This window comes from Hypanus sabinus, chromosome 30 (genome assembly GCF_030144855.1).
Source record: "Hypanus sabinus isolate sHypSab1 chromosome 30, sHypSab1.hap1, whole genome shotgun sequence".
In the NCBI taxonomy this organism is placed as follows: Eukaryota; Metazoa; Chordata; class Chondrichthyes; order Myliobatiformes; family Dasyatidae; genus Hypanus; species Hypanus sabinus.
The window spans coordinates 40,782,541-40,805,867 of NC_082735.1; the positions used below are offsets into that span (position 1 = coordinate 40,782,541).

At 41.1% G+C, this 23,327-nt stretch overlaps 1 protein-coding gene across 7 annotated transcripts in view; it reads right to left on the reverse strand.

The window, feature by feature from the left end:
- LOC132383606 (transcription factor HIVEP3) overlaps positions 1 to 23,327 on the reverse strand; it is a 764,495-nt gene that overhangs the window by 319,834 nt on the left and 421,334 nt on the right. For all 7 annotated transcript variants that reach the window (XM_059954798.1, XM_059954801.1, XM_059954802.1 and 4 more), the window contains one exon: positions 22,323 to 22,409. The gene's annotated coding sequence lies outside the window, so the exon portion shown is untranslated. The remainder of the gene's footprint in view (positions 1 to 22,322; positions 22,410 to 23,327) is intronic.

Below are 23,327 nucleotides of genomic sequence, written 5' to 3' on the forward strand. Positions count from 1 at the left end.
TAATTCAGGCTGAAGAGAGCATTCCAGCATGTCATGAGTAATTAAGCAAGCAGTGTGCATTCCCACCCCTCCTCCAACACACTCTCTCCCAACAGCTCATTCACTGCCTGACCTTCAGCAGCCAGTGATTAATAGAAGGTGTTTCGGTCCTTCACAATCCTGGCCACACAACAATGTTTGCAACCCCTCCTTTATCTGAAGGCCTAGAATTACCAGGTGGGCCTCTGATGTCAGAATTAGAATCAGGTTTAATATCACTGAATATCATGAAAGCTGATGTTTTGTGGCAGCAGTATAGTGCAATACATTAAAATGTTATAAATTACAATAATAAATATATATTTAAAATTAAATTAAGTAAGTAGTACAAAAAGGGAGAAAAGCAGTGATCCGATCACAAACAAGAGAGAATCTGCAGATGCTGGAAATCTAAGCGACACACATAAAATGCTGGAGGAACTCAGCAGGCCAGGCAGCATCTACGGAAAAGAGTAAAGAGTCAACTCTTTGTGCTGAGACCCTTCATCAAGAAAAAAGATAAGAAGGTGGGAGGAGGGGAGGAAGAAATACAAGGTGATTGGAGAGGAAACTGGGAGAGGGGGCTAGATAAGTAAAGAGTTGACAAGTTGATGGGTGAAAGAAATAAAGGGCTGGAGAAAGGGAAGGGGGAGGAGCACCAGAGGTAGGTGATGGACAGGTAAGGAGGTAAGATGAGAGAGGGAAATGGGAATGGGGAATTGTTAGAGGAGGGCATTACTGGAAGTTTGCGAAATCAATGCTCATGCCATCAGGTCGGACTGGAGGGTACCCAAACGGAATATAAAGTTTTTCTCCTTCAACCTGATTGTGTCCTCATCACATCAATAGAGGCGGCCATGGACTGGCATGTTGAAATAGACACGTACAAACAAGCTGGATGAACTCAGCAGGTCGGGCAGCATCCGTTGAAATGAGCAGTCAACGTTTTGGGCCGACCTGCTGAGTTTATCCAGCTTGTTTGTATGTGTTGATTTGACCACAGCATCTGCAGTGTACTTTGTGTTTACTTATGTTGAAATGGAAATGGGAAGTAGAATTAAAATGGGTAGCCACTGGGAAATCCTACTTTTTCTGGCGGACAGAGTGTAGGTGCTCAGCAAAACTGTCTCCCAATCTATGCTGGGGCTCACCAGGATCATCAGACACAGTAGATGACCCCAAAAGAATTAGAGGAGAAATGTCACCTCACCTGGAAGTCACATTAGGAGCCCTGAATGGTAGTGAGGGATGAGGAGTAGGGGCAGGTGTAGCACTTGTTTCACTTGAAGGATAAGTGCTAGAGGGAGATCAGAGGAGATGGATGAATGGACAAGGAAGTCACATAAGGAGCAATCCCAGCAGAAAGCAGAATGTGGGAGGGGGGGAAGGGAAAGATGTGTTTGGTGGTGGGATCCCTTTGGAGATGCCAGAAGTTACAGAGAATATGTGCTGGACACGGAGGCTGGTGGAGTGGTAAGTAAGGACAAGAGAAACCCTATACCCAGTGAGGTAGTGGAAGGATGGGTTGAAGGCCGACATGTGTGAAATGGAAGAGGTGTGGATGAGGACAGTGTTGATGATAGAGGAAGGGAAGCCCCTTTCTTCCCCTCTGCCACCAATTCCTGAATGGACATTGAACCCTTGGACACTACCTCACTTTTTTAATATATAGTATTTCTGGTTTTTGCACAATTTTTAATCTATTCAATATATGTATACTGTAATTTATTTATTTAATTATTATTATTATTATTGTTGTTGTTGTTGTTATTATTATTATTATTATTTCTATATTATGCATTGCATTGAACCGCTGCTAAGTTAACAAATTTCATGTCACATGCTGGTGGTAACAAACCTGAGTCCGATTCTGATCCAGAACAAAATTACCTTGCCTTAAACCCACTGACTCTGGAGTTGGCAGAGAATTCTTCCCAATAAACCTTTCTAATCAAGAACTTATCAACCTCCACTTCATAAATACCCCATGACTTGGCTTCCACAGCCAAAAATGGCAATGAATTCCACAGACTCACCACCCTCTAGCTAAAGAAATTCCTCATCTTCTCTGTTCTAAATGTTCTGACTCCTCTACTCAATACCCTGATTGTTGAAGGCCAAAGCACCCAATGTCTTCTTCACTCTGTGTACTTCTGACACCATTTTCAGTGGATTATGTATGTAAAGATGTGGAATATGAAGCTGCATTAACTTCATGGCAGGACATGCCAGTGCAGCAAACTCAACCACAAGCAAATGGCTTGATTCTCCTCCTATACTTATGGTCTTATGCCCTAGTGGGCAAGTTTTGGCACAGCTCATCATCAACTTCTCATTCATTGGGAGTAAGACAAAAAAGAGATTTCTTGGTCTGAGATCCTTATGCAAAAATAGTCAAGGTTTTGACAAATACACCGTGCAACTCAGAAAACAACTTTCTTTCATGGCTTTCTTGTGGTGAAACCAATTTGTTGGAAAAACTGTCAAGCTTGGCATTAAACCACCATCACAAAAAGTTCAACCCTTTGAAGGGATTTATTTCAAATCTCTAGGTGCATTTTGTTGGCTGTGGAACCACCAACTAACAAAAGAGAAACTTGAAAACATTCCAAAGGAATTAAAATAGAATGTTGTGTTGTTTCTATTGAGACTATTTTGCAAAATCAGGGAGATTATAATGCATTTTATATGAATTTGAAGGATTCTTTGGTATTATGCTTCATTTTTCTTCAAATGTTGTGGTTAGATCTTTGGTCAAACACCAGACCACCTGGGGAAGAAGGAGATCTTGGACTTAAGTCATAGACCCCCTTCTTTTTAGCCCAATTACATTTGTGGAAATTAGATTAAACAACTTGATTCTACCTGCTAAACGCATGACTCTCAGTTTATGAATGGCAGTGGCTGTAACCCTAATATATCAAAGTCCTCCAGTCCAATCAGGATAATAGAATACTCACTAATCAATTGTAAGAATAGAAGCTGAACTATCACCCAAGACATTGATCTTATTTAGTGATCAAACTACTAAAATATGGTTGTTTTACACGTCTAATTGCCTTGCGCTAATTAAGGATCGAAGATAGGTGTCACTAAAATCATACTGGCCCATATTTTCTCCACTTTGACTAAGTCTTACCTGGTCAGCATCTGGGAACTCTTAATATAGAACTGTGGTGGAAGTCAATGCACCAAAGAAGTAATTCTTTCTGGATGAATAATGGCTTGGTATGGCAACTGCTCCGTACAAGACAGCAAGAAACTGCAGAGAGTTATGGATACAGCTCAGCATATCGTGGGAGCTAGCAATGCTTCATGGACTCTTATCTATACTTCTCTCTGTCTCATTAAAACAGCATAATCAAAGTCCCCACTTATCTCCACATTCTCTCTCCTCTCTTTCATTAGGCAGTAGATGCAAAAGCCTGAGATCATCTACCAGTAGGCTCAAGGTCAGCTTCTATCCCACTGTTATCAGACACTTGAATGGACCTCTTGTACCATAAGATGGACTATTGGCTTCTTAACCAATCTCGTTACGATCTTGCACTTTTACATTTACCTGCATTGCACATTTTTGGTAGCTTTTACACTTTTCGTTGTTCCAGCTCAATGCACTGTGTAATGATTTGATCTGTATGAATAGTACACAAGACAAGCCAAGCTTTCCACTGTGTCTTGATACATGTGACAATAATAAACCGATATCAAAACAAAGCACCATCACCTGTAGAATGACAGTCAATCTAAGAGGAGATCCTGAAATAGTAACACTATTTCTCATTCCACGGATACTGTTCGAATTGCTGAATGTTTCCAGAGATATTTTAATTTTTATTTCACCTTTTCAGCATCTGCAGGGTTTTGAAAAAAATCAGTTTAAATTCATTTTTACAAGGCAATGATCAATGGTATTTTTCAGTTCATGAGCAAAGGTGCTACAATATTGGAAAACAGAAGTGGGATTTTTAAAAGAACTTTAAAAATAAATCCACTGATTTGGTAATAGTCATAGAGTAATAGAGCACAAAAACAGGACCTTCAGGCCAGTGCATCGATGCTAGTCCATTTGCATGAATTTGATCTATACTCATATCACCCTTACCTAACCATGTACCTTTCCAAATGTCCTTTAAATGCTGTTATTGTATCTGCCTCATCCACTCCCCCCACCTTCTTATTCTGGCTTTTGCCCACTTCCTTTCCAATCCCGATAGATAGATAGATAGATAGATAGATAGATAGATAGACACTTTATTGGTCCCAAAGGAAATTATAGTGTCACAGTGGCATTACAAATGCACAGATATACAAATATTAGAAGTAAGAAAGAATAAAAAAATAAGTTACCTCAAACAGTCTAATAGGAGGGGGTCATCATTTCCCCAGCTATAGGTTGATTCATTATAGAGCCTAATGGCTGAGGGAATGGAGGGTTATGGGCTGAGTATGGGTCAGTGGGACTAGGTGAGAGTAAGCATTCCTGCCGGGGTACCAGCCATCTATCAACTCCAAGCCACCGAGATGGCCTGTTTCTGTGCTGTAATTGTTATATGGTTATATGGAAAGAATTAACATATTTGGAGTGTTTGATGGCTCTGGGCCTGTACCAGCTGGAGTTTAGAAGCATGAGAGGGGATCTCATTGAAACCTATCAAATATTGAAAAACCTAGATGGAGTGGACATGGAGAGGACCCTTTCAACAGTGTGAGAATTTAGGAGGGGACACAACCTCATAATAGAAGGACACCCCTTTACAAAAGAGATTAGAAGGAACCTCTTTAGTCAGTGGTAAATCTGTGGAATTCATTGCCACTGACAGCTGTGCAGGCCAAGTCATTGGGTATACTTACAGTGGAAGTTGATAGTTTGGAGTAGCGGAATTATCTTAGTCTATTACTAAAAGTGTGCCGCTGTTCAGCCAAGGTGGCATGCAGAGTGTGAGAAAATTGCCCAGAATTGCCAGGAGTTTCCATAGGGTTCTTTATCCTACCACAGCCTCCAATGTGTCCAGTTTGATTCCTATAACAGAGTGGCCTAAGACATCCACTCTTTATTTCTTTCCATAGATTCTGCCTGACCAGCAGAGTTCCTCCAGTATTTTATATGCGTTGATCAAGATTTTCAGCATCTGCAGAAACTCCTGTGTTTATGAACTGAACCATCCAAGCAGGTATTAGGAATGTTGGTCAAAGAACAAGGTTTGAATCATTGTCATAGGAGAGAAGGTAGAATGGTGGAGGAGTTCAGGTTGGGCCTTGCATTGTGACAGACAGGGTGTCAGGAAGGGCATTGCATTGTGATTGACAGGGTGTCAGGAAGGGCATTGCATTTGATGGACAGGGTGTCAGGAAGGACATTACATTTGATGGACAGGGTGTCGGGGGGGCATTGTATTGTGATGGGAGGACCTCCAATGCAGGGAAGATTAGAATTATGAATATAAGTGAGAGGTGAGACCTCAGCATGTTGTAGGGCAGGTGAAGATTGGAGTGATTAACAGAAGGGCTGATAAGGACTCAAACCAAAAGGCATTAAGTATCACTGGACAGAAGTTAATGTCAGCCAGTTAGCATAGCCTTGATGGGTGAATGGACTTAATGAGACTTGGGATGGGGCAGCACAACTTTGGAGAATTAAAGTTTTAACTGTCAGGAAAACACAGGAAACATAGAATGAACTGAGGGATGACAAGAGCACAGACACAAGAAAATATGATCTCCCCCTCTACTAACATAGCCAACAAACCCTCCAACTCGTCATGAAAGATGTTCAGAACTGTTGCCATGTAGGAACAAGCAATTTATTTATTATTGTTTTATTTAAAGATAAAGCACTGTAACAAGTTCCTCTGGTTCAATGATTACACACCTCCCAATTACAGGCACGTAATAAATTAACCTACTAACCCGTACTTTATAAACACAAGAAATCCTGAAAATGCTGGAAATCCAAAGCAACACGCACATAATGCTGGAGGAACTCAGCAGGTCAGGCAGCATCTATGGAAAAGAGTAAACTGTCAGCATATCGGGCAGAGACCTCTCATTGGGACATTTCTTTGGAATTTAGGGTGAAATTGGAGCACCTGGAGGAAACCCACGTGGTCATACATAGTCTTACAGACAGCAGCAGAACTATACCCAGGTTGCTAGCACTGTACTAACGATATGCTAACTACTATGATGCCATACCATAATATATACAAGTTCTCCAGATGCTGTGTATTAAACATTTTAAAATTTGCCATATATCATTCAGGCCTTTTTAAGTCAGTAATGAGAGAGGAAGGAAAACCTCTCAACTCATCATCTCCACTTTCAAACAGTTCCACACTTGGCTGGATCGTACTAATGCTGGGAAGGTTTTAGATTAAAAAAAAGACAGCCCCAGAGTAATAAAACTGGTCCATTTCTGACTAAAACGGGAAAAAAAATATACAACCGTTGCCTTGTAACATTAATGTCAGCAGAATACGAGAAAATCTGATAACAGGTTCGTTCTTGCTGATAAACTCTCCTTGAGGGACTTCCCCCATAGCAGGAATGGAAGAGTATGAGCCAATAATAAACCTCTCAGTATTTTTATGGCTATTAGATCACAATAGATCTGTATCTTAAACCCACAGTCACTTTCGATGACTGCATATCCCTTAACATAAATCTATCAATTGGCATTTTGAAATTTGCAATTAACACCCAGCCACATGTTTTATTGAGGGAAGAAAGATCCACATTTCTTCCTGATGAAAGTTAGAGTGGGGCTGTTCCCTCTGAACAGCGCCACTCTAACTTTGAAGGATTTATCTCCCATGACAGGAAATAGTTTAATCAAGAAGTCCAACCAAAACCCACCATAATCTCAAATACCTTGTTTTTATCACCTCTCAATCTTCTCTGGGCAAGGGCATTATTGCAGCTTAATTATTTACAATGGCATCATCTCAGGCTGTATCTGAACTAAGGCAGAGAGAGGAACATAACCACTAACTCTCACATGATTAACTTTGGCATTGTAATGTCTAACTCTGCTAGGATAGAGGGTATTGAATAACTCTGCTGGGATTGAGGTTGGTGAATAACTCTTTTGGGATCGAGGTTAGTGAATAACTCTGCTAGGATAGAGATTGTGAACAACTCTGCTGGGATCAAGGTTGGTGAATAACTGCTGGGATGGAGATTGGCGAATAGCTGCTCGTATAGAGATTGGTAAATAACTCTACTGGGATCGAGGCTGGTGAATAAATCTGCTAGGATGGAGGATGATGAATAATTCTCCTGGGATAGAGATTAGTGAATAACTCTGCTGGGATGGAGGATGATGAATAACTCTGCTGGGATAGAGGGTGATGAATCATTTTGTTCAATAAGAGAATGGTGATTAAAGGAATCAGAATCAGCTTTATTATCACTAAAACATAATGAAATTTGTTGTTCTGTGGCAATAATACAGTATAATACATAAAATGTATTATACATTGCAATATGAAAAATATATATACATACTCTACATAATAAATATACTTCTCTCTCTATGTATTGTTACGAATGTGCCACAGATCTGAGGGGCCAAAGGGTGCGTGGTAGCCCCCCTCCTTTTTGAGAATCGCAAGATCACTATTGAGTCAGTTCAGGAGACCCAGGAAATGAGAGAAAGACATGCAGAATCCACAATGAATTTGGAATGTGTCCTGGCCTCCAAAAGGCGGAACCATTGATACCAGCTATTGCCTCTTGGAGACAGAATTGTGTATTGAATCCTGTATGATGCATCGAAGCCCCCAGGCAATGAACCAAGGGGGAGGTTGGTGGAGGGATTGCATCATCCCAACCTGATTGACATCTGAGACTCTGTGAGTCAGGATAAAAGAGGGTCTATGGGAACAGCCCCTCAGACGCACCAGAAGAAACGCTAGCGATCCTGTAATAGCGAAAGCCAGTGGGAGGGCCATGTGCATCCGTTTCCATTTGCCCCAGAATCGGTGGTCCTTTACCACAGAAGAACGGTTTTTAGCTAACAACGGGGAAATCAACTCCCAACGACTCTCGAAGGATTGACATCATAAAAGGAATGGGCAAGTTTTAACCCGTCTTTCTCTCCAATCAGAAAGCTGCAGCTTGAATGAACTAAAGTGACTTTTATATTTCCATCGGACAATACATTATCCCCTAGACAACGATAGAGCTATTTCTTATTGATTATTATTATACCCGCGCTTTTAGATTTAGTATTGACGACGTATATTATCTGTATGTTTGCATCGATATTATTTTTGTGTATTTTTATCAATAAATACTGTTAAAAATAGTACCAACAGACTTCAACGGACCTCTCTATCTTTGCTGGTAAGTGACCCAGTTACGGGGTACATAACAGTATATATTTTTCCCTTCACCCCTTATGGGTGGTGAGTAAGTGTATTTTTCCCTCAATATCGGGTCCTCTACCAGAGGCCTGGGAGCTTGAGGGTTCGGCGCAGTTTCCTTGCTGTTTCTAGTAGTGCACTCGTCTGGACCGAGATCTCAGATGTTGTTTCCCAGATTTGTTGGAGTCACCCTGACACTCCAGGTGTCACTGCCACAGGTGCTCCTTTCACCACTGGGATTACACTGGCTTTAACCTTCCATGTCCTTTCTATCTGCTCTTTCAAGCCCAGGCATTTCTCTAGCTTCTCATATCTTTCTTCCTGACGTTACTGTCATTTGGGATTTCCACATCTATTACTATTGCTTTCTTCGGTTCCTTGTCTAGTATTACTATGTTTGGCTGTTGGCCAGTATCTGCTTGTCAGTCTGTATTTGGAAGCCCCACAGGATCTTAGCTCCGTGATTCTTCACTACCTTCTCGGGTGTTTCCATTGGTCTTGGGAGAGTCCATTCCACACTAAGTGCACATGTTCCTGTACACAATTTTTGCAATTTGGTTGTGCTGTTCAGCATCCTTGCCTGCATCTTGCACTCTGCTACTATGTGCTGGTTTCAGCAGGTTCCTTGCAGAGTTATGCATCTTGGGATCTTGTCTGGTGTGACAGATGTCCTTGATGCTAGTGAGGCTAGTGCCCATGATGGAGCTGTCTGAGTTTACAACCATTTGCAGCTTTTTTCCAATCCTGTACATTGTCCCCTCTATACCAGATGATGATGGTGCAATCAGTTAAAATGCTCTGCTTAGACCATCTGTAGAAATTTGCTGGAATTGTTGGTGACATACCAAATCTCCTCAAACCCCTAATATAAAGGAGGCAAACAGGTTGATGCAACCATTATAATTCTTGTCTGTAAGTCACCAGAATGCCACTCTCTAGTTCAATTTACCTTGCTCTCCTTGTTACCTCACAGAATTGCATTGTCCTTTCTTCCATCTCTCATTATAACCAAAAGACATCAAAACAACTAATACAAGTTACCAAACGTACTAGGAGCTTGGGACTGCAGAGCATGAGGGTAGAAACTGCCTTTCAAATAAAACGATAAACAACGTCTTCCATCTATGGAGACATAAGAGATTTTCGGATACTGGAAATCCGTGGCAACACTCATAAAATGCTGGAGGAACTCAGCAGATCAGACAGCATCTATGCACCAGGACAAACAGTCGATGTTTTGGGCTGATAAAATGGCAACAATGATGTGGCAAGAACAGTCAAATTAGAGGTTGTTGACTTCAGGAGGGCACAAAGTAACCACTCCACGCTGAACATCGACGGCTCCTCAGTAGAGATCGTTAAGAGCACCAAATTTCTTGGTGTTCACCTGGCGGAGAATCTCACCTGGTCCCTCAACACCAGCTCCATAACAAAGAAAGCCCAGCAGCGTCTCTACATTCTGCAAAGGCTGAGGAAAGTCCATCCCCCAACCCCCATCCTCATCACATTCTACAGGGGTTGTATTGAGAGCATCCTGAGCAGCTGCATCACTGTCTGGTTCGGAAATTTCACCATCTCAGATCACAAGACCCTGCAGCGGATAGTGAGGTCAGCTGAGAAGATCTCAGGGTCTCTCTTCCCGCCATCATGGACATTTACACTACATGCTGCATCTGTAAAGGAAACAGCATTATGAAGGACCCCATGCACCACTCATACAATCTCTTCTCCCTCCTGCTGTCTGGGAAAATGCTCCGAAGCATTCGGGCTCTCACGACCAGGCTATGTAACAGTTTCTTCCCCCAACCTATCAGACTCCTCAATACCCAAAACCTGGACTGACACCTTGCCCTATTGTCCTGTTTATTATTTATTGTAATTCATGCACGGCTTATGTGCACTTTACGCAGTCCTGTGTCGGTCTGTAGTCTAGTGTAGCCTTCTCTGTGTTGTTTTCTCACGTAGTTCAGTCTAGTTTTTGTACTGTGTCATGTAACACTATGGTCCTGAAAAACGTTGTCTCATTTTTACTCTGTACTGTACCAGCAGTTATGGTCGAAATGACAATAAAAGTGATTTGACTTTGACTTGACTTGAAGTGAGCATCCAAGACTAATACCATAAGACCATAAGACCATAGGACATAGGAACAGAATTAGGTCATCCGGCCCATTGAGTCTGCTCCGCCATCCAATCATGGCTGATCCTTTTTTTTTCTATCTCCTTCTCAAACCCAGTTCCCAGCCTTCTCCCCGTAACCTTTGATGTCATGTCCAATCAAGAACCTATCAATCTCTGTCTTAAATACAACCAACAACCTGGCCTCCACAGCTGCATTTGGCAACAAATTCCACAAATTCACCACCCTTTGGCTAAATATATTTCTCCACATCTCTGTTTTGAAAGGGCGGCCCTCTATACTGAGGCTGTGTCCTCTTGACCTAGACTTTCCCACCATGGGAAACATCTTTTCTTCATCTACTCTGTCTAGGCCTTTCAACATTCAAAAGGTTTCAATGAGATCCCACCATCATCCTTGTAAATTCCAGTGAGTACAGACCCAAAGCCATCAAACGTTCCTCGTATGATAACACTTTGATTCCTGGAATCATCCTGGTGAACCTCCTCTGAACCCTCTCCAATGCCAGCACACTTTTCTAAGATGAGAGGCTCAAAACTGTTCACAATACTCAAGGTGAGGTCTCAGTGATTTGATGTCACCCAGAGTGAACAATGGACATCTGGTTAAGAAACGTTGGGTTCTGGGGCGATTGTACTTGAGCAAGGATTTGATGTTTTGACATATACATCTGGAAAATCTTCTTTTGAATATAATTATAGCAGTAACTGTCATAAAATTATGAAGTAGTTCATAGAATGGGTACTGTGCAAGAGAAAGCAAGCAATGAGTGGATGAGAAGTGAGGTAGGAGAAACTCAGAATGTATGTGAAGCAAGAGAGTAATGATTTAGAGAAGATGAGAAGTGGCCATAAAGTGCAAGAAGATAGAATACGCAACAGTTACAGCAGAGGATTGACTAAGGAGCTGAATGGAATAAAAAGGCAAAGCCCATGGGAATGTAATTTTAATGAGAATGCTTTATGTGACTCCATTTTTGAGTGAAGTTTCTTAGCTGGATTTCCAGTTTCACCAATAATTAAGCTAGAGTTTTCTTGGAACTCTGAACGTACATTGTCCAAGTAAACAGCTTGCCGGCCTCAATCCAGTAATTGTACCTACATTTTAAAAAATATAAATATTAAAAACAGATGTTGTAAAGGCTTTGTGGCTTAGTTGGCTTGGAAAGACATACATCAGTACATCCCAGAGTTGGCTAAAATCACTGAGAATTTAGCCATCTTTTTTCCCCCTTTTAGTTTGGAAACCAGGTTTACAATTAAAATAACTGGCACAGGGTGTGTATATCAAGTCATACAGCACAGAAAAAAGCCTTTCATCTCATCTGGTCCAAGATGATCATCTAAACTACTCCCACTTCCCTGAGTTTCACCTATATGCCTCCTTTTCCATCCATATAATTTTCCAACTGTATTTTTAATATTACGTTACCTGTCTCAACCACATACTTTGACAGCTTGCACCATATACAGCCTGCCATAGATTCCTATTAAATCTCTCTGAAACAAAATGCTGGAGGAGCTCAGCAGGCTAAGCAGCATCTATGGAAAAAAGTACAGTTGACACTTTGAGCTGAGACTGTTCAGCAGGACTGGAGGAAAAAAGATGAAGAATAGAGTTAAAAGGTGGGGGGAGGGGAGGAAGAAACACAGGGTGGTAGGTGAAACCTGGAGGGGAAGGAGTGAGGTAAAGAGCTGGGAAGTTGATTGGTGAAAGAGATACAGGGCTGGGGAAGGGGGAATTTAACAGAAGACAGAAGGCCATGGAATAAATAAAAGAAGGGAGAAGCACCAGAGGGAGGCAATGGGCAGGTAAGGAGATGAGGTGAGAGAGGGAAAAGGGGATGGGGAATGGTGAAGGAGATGGCGGAAGCATTAACGGAAGCTCAAGAAATCAATGTTCGTGCCATTAGGTTCGAGGCTACCCAAATGGAATATATGGTGTTGTTCTTCCAACCTGAATGCGGCCTCATCATGACAGTGGTTGAAGTCATGGATAGACATATCGGAATGGGAAAGTTAAGTGGAATTAAAACAGGTGGGAGATCCCGCTTTTTAAAACTTTGGTCCATGGTTCTTCATTCCCCAACTCTAGGAAAAAAATGGATTCAATCTTTTCTATGCCCCTTCTGATTTTATATACCTCTCAAAGTTCTTCAGTACTGTATAACCTCTCAGCCTGCCATGCACACAGACCTGCAGACCACCATTACGTGCGTACAACATGACCTTGTAAACAATTTACCGTTGGCACTTTCTAGCTCAACAGTCAAATATCATCAATATGCAGTAAATGCATGATGGCATTATAATGGGAATGCATTTTAGGAACTGTTTTATAATGATATGTGCTAGCAATTTAATACCTCAGAACTACCCTGGAGATGAAAGATTATTCTTCTGGCCATAACTATGAGGAAATTCCATGAGAGGAAAAAAAAAGGTACCTTCAATTTCTTTTTCAATATTTTTGTTCATTGGTTATAGGGACGTCAAAGCAGGAGAAAGAAAAAGTTGTTTGACTAGGAAGAAGGGTGTGTTGGAAGTGGAGGTGGAAGATCTGTGGGTAAGGCACTCAGGATTTGGAAATATCTATAAATGCATCCAACATAATGTTGCAACTCTACAAATCTCTGGTGAGACCACACTTAGAGTATTGTGTTCAATTCTGGTCACCTCATTATAGGAAGGATGTGGAAGCTATGGAGAGGGTGCAGAGGAGATTTACCAGGATGTTGCCTGGTTTGGAGAACAAGTCATATGAAGCAAGGTTAACAGAGCTGGGACTTGATAGAGGTCTACAAGATTATGAGAGGCATAGATAGGGTGGATAGTCAGTACCTGTTTCCCAGGGCACCAATAGCAAACATCAGAGGGCATATGTACAAAATTAAAGGAGGGAAGTTTAGGGGAGAAGTTTTTTACACAGAGGGTTGTGAGTGCCTGGAATGACTTGCCAGGGATGGTGGTGGAGGCTAAAACATTAGGGGTACTTAACAGCCTCTTGGACAGGCATATGGATGAAAGAAAAATAGAGGGTTATGGGGTAATGTGGGTTTATACTTTTTTTTAAGGATTATATGGGTCGGCATAACGTGAAGAGCTGTAGGGCCTGTACTGTGCTGTAGTGTTCTATGGTTCTATCTATGGTTCTATAAGTTGGCAGTCTGAAAAAGCAGCCTTATTGTAAGAAATCCTACCTCTGAGTTGGTCAATCAAGAAGCTCTACTCCAGAGATATGACAGCTCAGCCTAGTGTGTTGCTTCAGGGTAGCTTTGATGGATCTGACAATCTGCAGGTGAAGGTTTGCCCAGCTGATGTGAACAGCATTTGTCACCATTCAAAGCAGAATAATGGGGAATTCTCCTGAGGCCTGGCCAATAATAGAAAAGATAAAATGGCTGGAATTCTTCTCAAAACAGATAACATCTTGAGAGGAAGGAGTCAGAAGAATTCTAAATTGTGGTGTGGTTTGAAAAAGCAAATAAGGAAAAATTATTCCCACAAGGAAGGAGTGTAATATTTTATATATGCACTTCAGCTGCTTTGTATTGCAAAACTAAATACATTAGGGACATTTAAGAAACTCTTAGATGGGCACATGGAGGGCTATGCAGGAGGGAAGGGTTAGTTTGATTTTACAGTAGGTTAAAAGGTCAGCACAACATTGTGGGTTGAAGAACCTGTACTGTGCTGTAATATTCATCTTTAATTTCATACAGGACAATGCAATCCACTTGACTGGTACTGTATCCATCATCTTAAACCTTCTTTAGGAAGGTAGGCAGATGGGACAGCATTGATCTGTTGGTAAAAAATGAAATCAAATCATTAAAAAGAGGAGACATAGGGTTGAAAGGTGTTGAATCATTGTGGATAGAGCTAAGGAAACACAAGAGTAAAAAGACCCTGATGGGAGTTGTATCCAGACTCCCAAACAATAGTAAGGATGTGGCCTACAAATTACAACAGGAGATTAAAAAAAAATGCATGCCAAAAGGGCAATGTTACAATAGTCATGGGGGGTTTCAATATGCAGGAACTTTGGGAAAATCATGTAAGTGCTGGATTATCAGAGTGGTCAGCTATGTATGGAACCAAAAGAAATGGGAGTGATATTAAATGGGTTTTTTGCATCTGTATTTACTAAGAAAACTGGAATGGAATCTGTGGAAACAAGGCAAACAAGCAGGGAGGTCATGGAACTTATACAGATTAAAGAGGAGGAGGTGCTTGATGTCTTGAGGCAAACCAGAGTAGATAAATCCCCTGGACCTGACAGGGTATTCCCTCGAACCTTGAAGGAGACTAGTGTTGAAATTGCAGGGGCCCTGGCAGAAATATTTAAAATGTCGGTGTCCACGAGTCAGGTGCCAGAGGATTGAAGGATAGCTCATGTTGTTCCTGTAAAGGGGGTTTCTTTTTTTTCTTTGTTACTGTTGGGAAAGGGTTTCCTTTTGTTAACTAGCAGGAATGCTAATTTACTGATAACGAGAATGGTATTCCTTTGTAAACCAAATGGGGATTAATGTTCTTTCTTCTGAGTCTGTAAGCTTTTGTTGACGGGCTTTTGGGCAGATCGGCGCGAGGGGGTCGAGAGAGAGGACGCAATGCTCTAAGCTGGGCGAGGATCGGACCCCAAAGGGGGGTCTGAGGCCGGGAGATTCTCCGAGGATGGGGGGGGTGGGGGATGAAGTTAGATGTGCTTGGTTGACCACTCGGAGAGTCCTGAGCTGTTTGGAGAGTCCGAGGAGTTCGGAGGGTCCTGAGCTGCAAGTCGAGGAGTTCGGAGGGGATCGAATGGTGGCCAGAAGACTTCAGAAATTGAGCTCCAACGGCTGTGCACGAAGTGGTTTGGACTTTGATAAGTTTGGTGCCTTTTCTTTAATTTTCTCTTCATATATACTGTATCGTTATTAATCACTTAGTTATAGTAACCTTTATAAATTGTACTCATTTAATCGCTTATGGTGTACTGTCTGGTTTTGGGCGAGGCGGGGACATCACACAGCATCCACACCAGCTGATTACCCAGTTTGGCGGGGCCGAAGGCTGCTCCCCCTAGACGAGAACGAGCTGAGCGAGCCTGAGGCGACCCAGAGGGTTACATTCTGTTGTTTAAAGAAGGCTCAAAAAGTAAGCCGGGAAATTATAGGCTGGTAAATTTGACATCGGTAGTAGGTAAATTATTGGAAGGAATACCAAGAGATAGAATCTACAAGTATTTGGATAGACAGGGACTTATTAGAAAAAGTCAGCATGGCTTTGTGCATGGTAGGTCATGCTTAACCAATCTATTAGAGTTTTTCGAGGAAGTTACCAGGAAAGTGGATGAAGGGAAGGCAGTGGATGTTGTATACATGGACTTCAGTAAGGCCTTTGACAAGGTCCCGCATGGGAGATTAGTTAGGAAGATTCAATCGCTAGGTATACATGGAGAGGTAGTAAATTGGATTAGACATTGGCTCAATGGAAGAAGTCAGAGAGTGGTAGTGGAGGATTGCTTCTCTGAGCGGAGGCCTGTGACAAGTGGTGTGCCACAGGGATTAGTGCTGGGTCCATTGTTATTTGTCATCTATATCAATGATCTGGATGATAATGTGGCAAATTGGATCAGCAGATTTGCTGATGACACAAAGATTGGAGGTGTAGTGGGCTGTGAGGAAGGTTTTCAAAGCTTGCAGAGGGATTTGGAACAATTGGAGGAATGGGCTGAAAAATGGCAGATGGAGTTTAATGTGGACAAGTGTGAGGTATTGCACTTCGGAAGGTCAAACCAAGGTAGAACATACAAGGTAAATGGTAGGACACTGAGGAGTGCAGTAGAACAGAGGGATCTGGGAGTACAGATACATAATTCCCTAAAAGTGGCTTCACAAGAAGATAGTGTTGTAAAGAAAGCTTTTGGTACATTGTCCTTTATAAATCAAAGTATTGAGTATAAGAGTTGGAATTTAATGGTCAGGTTGTATAAGACATTGGTGAGACCGAATTTGGAGTATTGTGTGCAGTTTTGGTCACCTAGTTACAGGAAGGATATTAATAAGGTTGAAAGAGTGCAGAGAAGGTTTACAAGGATGTTACTGTGACTTGAGAAACTGAGTTACAGAGAAAGATTGAATAGGTTAGGACTTTATTTCCTGGAGCGTAGGAGAATGAGGGGTGATTTGATAGAGGTGTATAAAATTATGATGGGTATAGATAGAGTGAATGCAAGCAGGCTTTTTCCACTGAGGCCAGGGGAGGAAAAAACAGAGGTCATGGGTTAAGGGTGAAGGGGGAAAAGTTTAAAGGGAACATTGGGGGGGGGGCTTCTTCACGCAGAGAGTGGTGGGAGTGTGGAATGAGCTGCCAGATGAAGTGGTGAAAGCGGGCTCACTCTTGACATTTAAGAAAAACTTGGGCAGGTATATGGATGAGAGGAGGGACTAGGCAGAAAAATGGTTCGGCACAGCCAAGAAGGGCCAAAAGACCTGTTTCTGTGCTGTAATGTTCTATGGTTCTGTGATTCTACAGGAGGAGGAATTTTTAGAGTGCCTATGAGATGACTATTTAGAGCACCTCATGGTTGAGCCGACTAGAGGATCAGGTATCCTGGATTGGGTGTTGTCCAATGAACCAGAATTGTTTAGAGATCATAAGGTAAAAGAACACATAGGGGTAAGTGATCATAATATGATCAAATTCACCCTGAAATCTGCGGAGAAGCTAAAGTCAGATGTATTTGTATTACACTGGAGCAAAGAGAATTATAGAGCATGAGGGAGGAGTTTGCCTGAATTGATTGGAAAAGAACACTGCAATGCAGAGATGATGATCATTTAAGATAGAGGTTGATAGATTCTTGATTGGCAAAGGCATGAAAAGATACAGGAAGAAGGCAGTAAATTGGAGCTGAGAGGAAGATTGGATTAGCCATGATGAAATGGTGGGGCAGATGCAATGGGCCAAATGGCCTAATTCTGCTCCTATATCTTGTGGCCTTATTACCTCCCCACACCACCAGCAGAGGGTGCATACCATACACTGCACACATACTGTAAATCAGGGTGTGCTGTGGACACAGGGATTTCTCCCAATTCCAGTGGTTAAACAAATAGAGTGGATGAATTCTTCCTGCAAGCTCTAATTTAATCTCAATTTGAAGAAATGTTAAAGATATAACTTTTGATGTCTTGATGTCTTGCATCAATTGGCATGTTAGCAAAATGACATGGTGATTGAGAAATTACTTCCCACTGTTGTTAACTTCAGCACCTATCCTGCAAAGCATTCTTAGTGCTAACATTATTGTCTTCCATCATATCTGCATTTATTTGCATTTTACTTTTGCAAAATATACACACAGAGAGCCAGTGGAGCCTTGACATGCAGAACAGCTTCCTCAGTACAATCCCCATTCTTTGATTCATCTTTTCTTACCTTTGTGTGGGAATGATGACCTCAGTTGTGTGACATTACACAAGAGAATCACATCAAGATAAATCTCCTGGTAACACTGATCAACACATCTATCAAAGGGTAATAGATTTGTGCCTTTTATTGAAAATAAGAAAGCAGGATTCTTCCCCCCCTCCAAACTGCTTTCATACAAAGAATTGTGCAGAACACCCTAAAGGTTAACTTGGGGTTGAGTTGGTGGTGAGGAAGGCAAATGCAATGTGAGCATTCACTTCAAGAAGTCTAGAATATAAGAGCAGGGATAAGATGCTGAGGCTTTATAAGGCATCTTGAGTACTGTGAAGTTTTGGGCTCCTCATCTAAGAAAGGATGTGCTGACATTACAATGGGTTCAGAGGAGGTTCACAAGGATAAATCCAGGAATGAAAGGGTTGTCATACAAGGAATATTAGATGGCACTGGGTCTGTATTCCCTGGAATTTAAAAGGATGAGAGGGGATCTCATTGAAACCTTTTGAATGTTGAAAGGCCTAGACAGAGTAGATGTAGAAAGGATGTTTCCTATTGTGGAGGAGTCCAGGACCAGTGAGCACAGCCTTAGTATAGAGGGGTGTCAATTTAAAACAGGGATGAGGAGAAATTTCCTTAGCCAGAGAGCCGTGAATTTGTAGAATTTGTTACCATAGGCCAGGTCATTGGATGTATTTACAACAGAGCTTGATAGGTTCTTGATTGGACTTGGCATCAAAGGTTTTAGGGAGAAGCCCAGGGAATGAGGCTGAGGAGAGGAAAACAGGATCAGCCATGATGGAATGGTAGTGTAGACTCAATGGGCCAAATGTCCTAATTCTTATGGTCTTATGATCTAATTACTTTCCAGTGCATCACATGCATTACTAGGGAATATCCCACAGGGTAATATTATGTATGTGAAAGGAGTTACTTTCTCATAATAAAAGGAAAATTCAGATTTCAATTTATATCATGTCTTTCACAATCTCAGGACGTCAATGAAGTACTTTGGAAATGAGATCACTGTGAAGCATATGAAGAACATAATCAAGGTTGAGCAATATGTATTCTGAGCCTGCAGAACATACAGTCTATACATCATCTGAAGCCCCCCCTCCCCACCATTTTACTGCCAATCTGGCCAGCCTCATGTTGTCCAACACTCCTGGGCAGACAGTATATCAGACTCTGGTCTGCTGAAGTTGTTGAATATAGCAATAGACACTGTACCATACCAGAACTCCAGACTGGCTCATTGCAACAATGGATTTATTAAAGAACTGCCAAGGACACATATCAAGAAAATGGGAATGTCATGCCAGAAAATTGTCAATGCTTCTACCTCACGGTGAGATCATAATTATCAGATCACAGCCCCATTACTTTCCCTTTAATAAAAGCATTTTATATCTTCAACATTTCTTCAAATCGAGATCAAAGTCAATTACTGCTTTAACTGTGCGTATCCCAACAAATGGAATGTACAAGGCTACAGTTACCCATGTTCGGTGTGGTGTCTTGAAGTTTGTTCTCTCTTTTGCTGTTGATTATGTGCAAGAAGTAGCTGTGTGAATGGATGTAAAACAAAGTTTTAGCAACCAGTTCTTGACATATGTCTCCAACAGTTTCCACAGACGACTTGGGCTGTCAACTCAAGTTAAATGTATCCCTCCTGGCTCAATTACATGACCACTGCCTCCAAATATGCCAACCATACAATCAGTGGCCCCAACTTCACAGGCCAATCAGAAAATGAGAACATACTCAATCACTGAATTGGATCATTCACAACTGCAACCAAACAGCCACATAATTATAACAGATATATTTTCTTAATGCCCTCTTTCTTTTCTATGAGACTGCTTGCAGTGGTGTTCCAGAAATTAAACTTCAGTTCTCATATGATGACAACTCTGAAGGGGTCTGAAGACACAAGAGATTCTACAGGTGCTGGAAATCTGGAGCAGCACACTTAAAATTCTAGAAGAACTCAGCAGATCAGGCAGCATCCATAGAGGGAAATGAACAGCTGATGTTTGGGACCGAGACCCTTGATCAGCACTGTGAGACTCCAGTCCTGATAACGGGTCTCGGCCTGAAATACCAGTAGTTCATTTCCCTGCATAGATGCTGCCTGACCTGCTGAGTTCTTCTAACACTTTTTGTGTGATGTTCTGAGTGGACATATTTCCCCAATGCAGAGGATTGTTTCAGGATGGAGGTGGGTGATAGAGTACAGAAGGGTGCATGCACTTATCTTGGGCTGGTGCTATTGAGAAATGTGAGGAAGGAAACAGGGCTTAAGGGATTGGTCAGGCTCCAAGGTTTTGAGAGGTCTTTGGAGTAAATTCTTGAGCACTCTCAAGTCTGAATATTAATACCTGGCTGTTCCTGAATTAAGGCTGAAGCAACCTAAATAACTGCTTAAGCACTTCTTTCTTATTTCATTCATTTGATCAAGAATGCAAGTTCTCAAATGTGCTGGCAAGAGCAGTTCAAATATCTTTGATTTGTTAATATAAAAATGTGTTAGAAGATTATGTAAGACAATATGACTAAATAGCATCTGGAAGGTTTTTGCTTCTGTAAAATTTTATTCGTTAATATACCAGAACTATAGATTATTTCAGTCTAGAAGAAATAATTAACTACAATGTTAATTCTCTAGCTGCCAAACAGAGTGGAAGGGAGGGACAAAGAGAGGGAAAGAAAGAGAGGAAGCAGGAGATGGAGAGGGAGAGAGAGAAGAAAACCTCATATATCCAACAAACCTATCAGCAATTTTGTGATGCTGGAAAGCATAAGTCCTCTTCCGCTGTATTTGGTAGAGGCATTTAACATTAATCGTAGGACCATAAGTATTCTCATTAAAGACTTCTCTGTGTCAGCTCTGATTATAATTCAACTCAGTTTCACAAAACCCAGTGCATAGCTCATCCATTTCTCCAGTGTGCCTACTTCTACAATGAGCAATGTAACTGTGAGTGTTACAAAGTTCTGAAATGAGAGAGAATTGAAACATGAGTTAATCACTTTCCTTTGAGGTCACATTGAAATGTGACAATATCACTATCAAAGAGCTTTTACAAAACGCAAACATATTTGGCTCTTCTATTCAGCTCCCAGCAGAACAATCCCCAAAGGACCATTGTCCTTATTTTCTTGAAATTTTGCAACTTATTCCCTCATAAAAGATCATCCATTTGCCTCTACAGATGCTAATTGACCTGCTGAGCTGTTCCAGCTGCTTGCTTTTTACAATTTATTCTCTCCCTTCCTTTTATTTTACCACTTACCCACAACTAAGTGGTATTTTTCAATAGCCAATTAACCTACCATTACATCTTCAGGATGGAAGGCAATCAGAGCATTCAAATGAAACCCACAGAAACACAGAGAGAACATACAAAATGCACAAAGACATCCGTGGAATGGGAAGATTAAGGCACTAACTGCACTCTCAACTTCAGTAGGATAATTTCCATGAAATTAGAGACAATAAAATTTCCAGAACTCCCTAGTTGCATCAATAATCCCAATATGAAACCTTCCATTTCCAATGCTCATCACTTCCTTTAACAACATACTCACATACCTCAATGATTCTGTGCTCTGCAGTTGAAATAACGTTCCCAATATTGCTAGCTGCAACAGAAATCTTGATTGACAGGTGCAGACAGCCCAGCTGTGGATGTGAACTTCCCACTATTCAGGACACTTACAGTGACAGGTGCGTAAAAAGGGCCTGAAAGATCATTGGAGTCCCGAGTCATCCCAGCCACGAACGGTTCCAGCTGCTACCATTCAGGAAATGGCACTGCAGCATTAAAGCCAGGACCAACAGGCCATCAGACTGATTAATTCATGCTGACACAATTGTATTTCTAAGCTATATTGACTGTTCTGTTGTATATCTTACTGCACATACTATTTATTACAAATAACTATAATTTGAACATTCAGACAGAGATGTAACATAAAGATTTTTACTCCTCACGTATGTGAAGGATATATTAAATAAAGTCAATTCAATTCAGATCAAAATCCTAGCACTCCCCAGTTAGAGCAGAGAACCATGTGCACATTAATACATGGGTATCTCTCTATCAATGAAAAACACAAGAGTAAAACACCACAAGAAAAAATCTCCAAATGCTGGAAATCAAAGTAACACACACAAAATGCTGTTGCATCTATGGAAAAAAGTACAGTCAACAGAGTAAGACACTAGCTTTGCAATAGACAAAAACCAGCAGGCAATTTTTGACCAGCGACAGTGCAATTCATTAGATTCCAATACAGAAATACAGAAAAAGACATTCCTCCAAGGCTGGTGACCCAACGCATCATCAGGAGTCAATAAAAACCAGTGTAGAATGTACTTACCTTTTGGTTTATCCTGTAATTCATACAGACTTATTCTCTTTTTCCGTGCATGGGATCCTTAACAGTCATTCAGATTTCATGCTTTGGCTGTGGATACAGAAAAAAACACAATATCATTAAGTGTTTGTTGTCAATACTGGAATAAAATATCTCTACCATTCTTGTTGCAAGATCACAAAGCAGGCATTCTCCTGGAGATCTCTCAGCAAATTCCCCTAAACTCGAAGTAGATTCTTCAAAAGACAGTCATCACATTCTTATACCCTTAAGATTAAAAGTGCAATTTTTTTTAAAGTTCTCTCCACTAATCCAAAAGATTTGTTGCAAATCTCAGCAGAATTAACTTCACCTTATTAGTGACATATACTGTATAACTGTTTCTCAACTTCCTTCATTTTATTGCCTCAGTGTTTCAATTGCTATCATTATGTTCTGGGCTGAGAGATGGCCAGGTGCTGCAGCTAAAAATGATCCACTCCCAGGGCCTCTGTAGTACTGCACTCCCCCAGTCATGGTCAGCTCCATCAGACTAATTTTCCACAAATTTCCACTTTAAGGCACTGAGATAGCAACTCTAAATGGGTTTCCAACATGTTACTAACACCAAATTGGCCAAAATTATTCACTAATTATGGACCAAAGACATTTTGGAGTTACACCAACAATGAACCACAGTGTCAGGGAAAGAGAAGGGTTGAGGAGGTAAATGGTCATTTTCTGATGTTCCTGAACTGCATTTATGGAGCATCTTTAAGGAGGTAAAATATTACAAGGTTTCTACTCTGGGCCACACTTAAAATAGGCAGCCTTTTAAAGAAAGAGAAGTTAAATGGAAGTAAACACCATGAAAAACAAACTTTTAATAAGGTAAATTGAAAATTAAATTCCACCCCTTCCACAACAAAGGATTATGTCATTTTTTTTGCTCCGAAGTTTTGCCTTTTTTTCTCTTTCTTGACTGTCTTGGTATAATTGATGTATAATAATATTTATGAATAATTTATG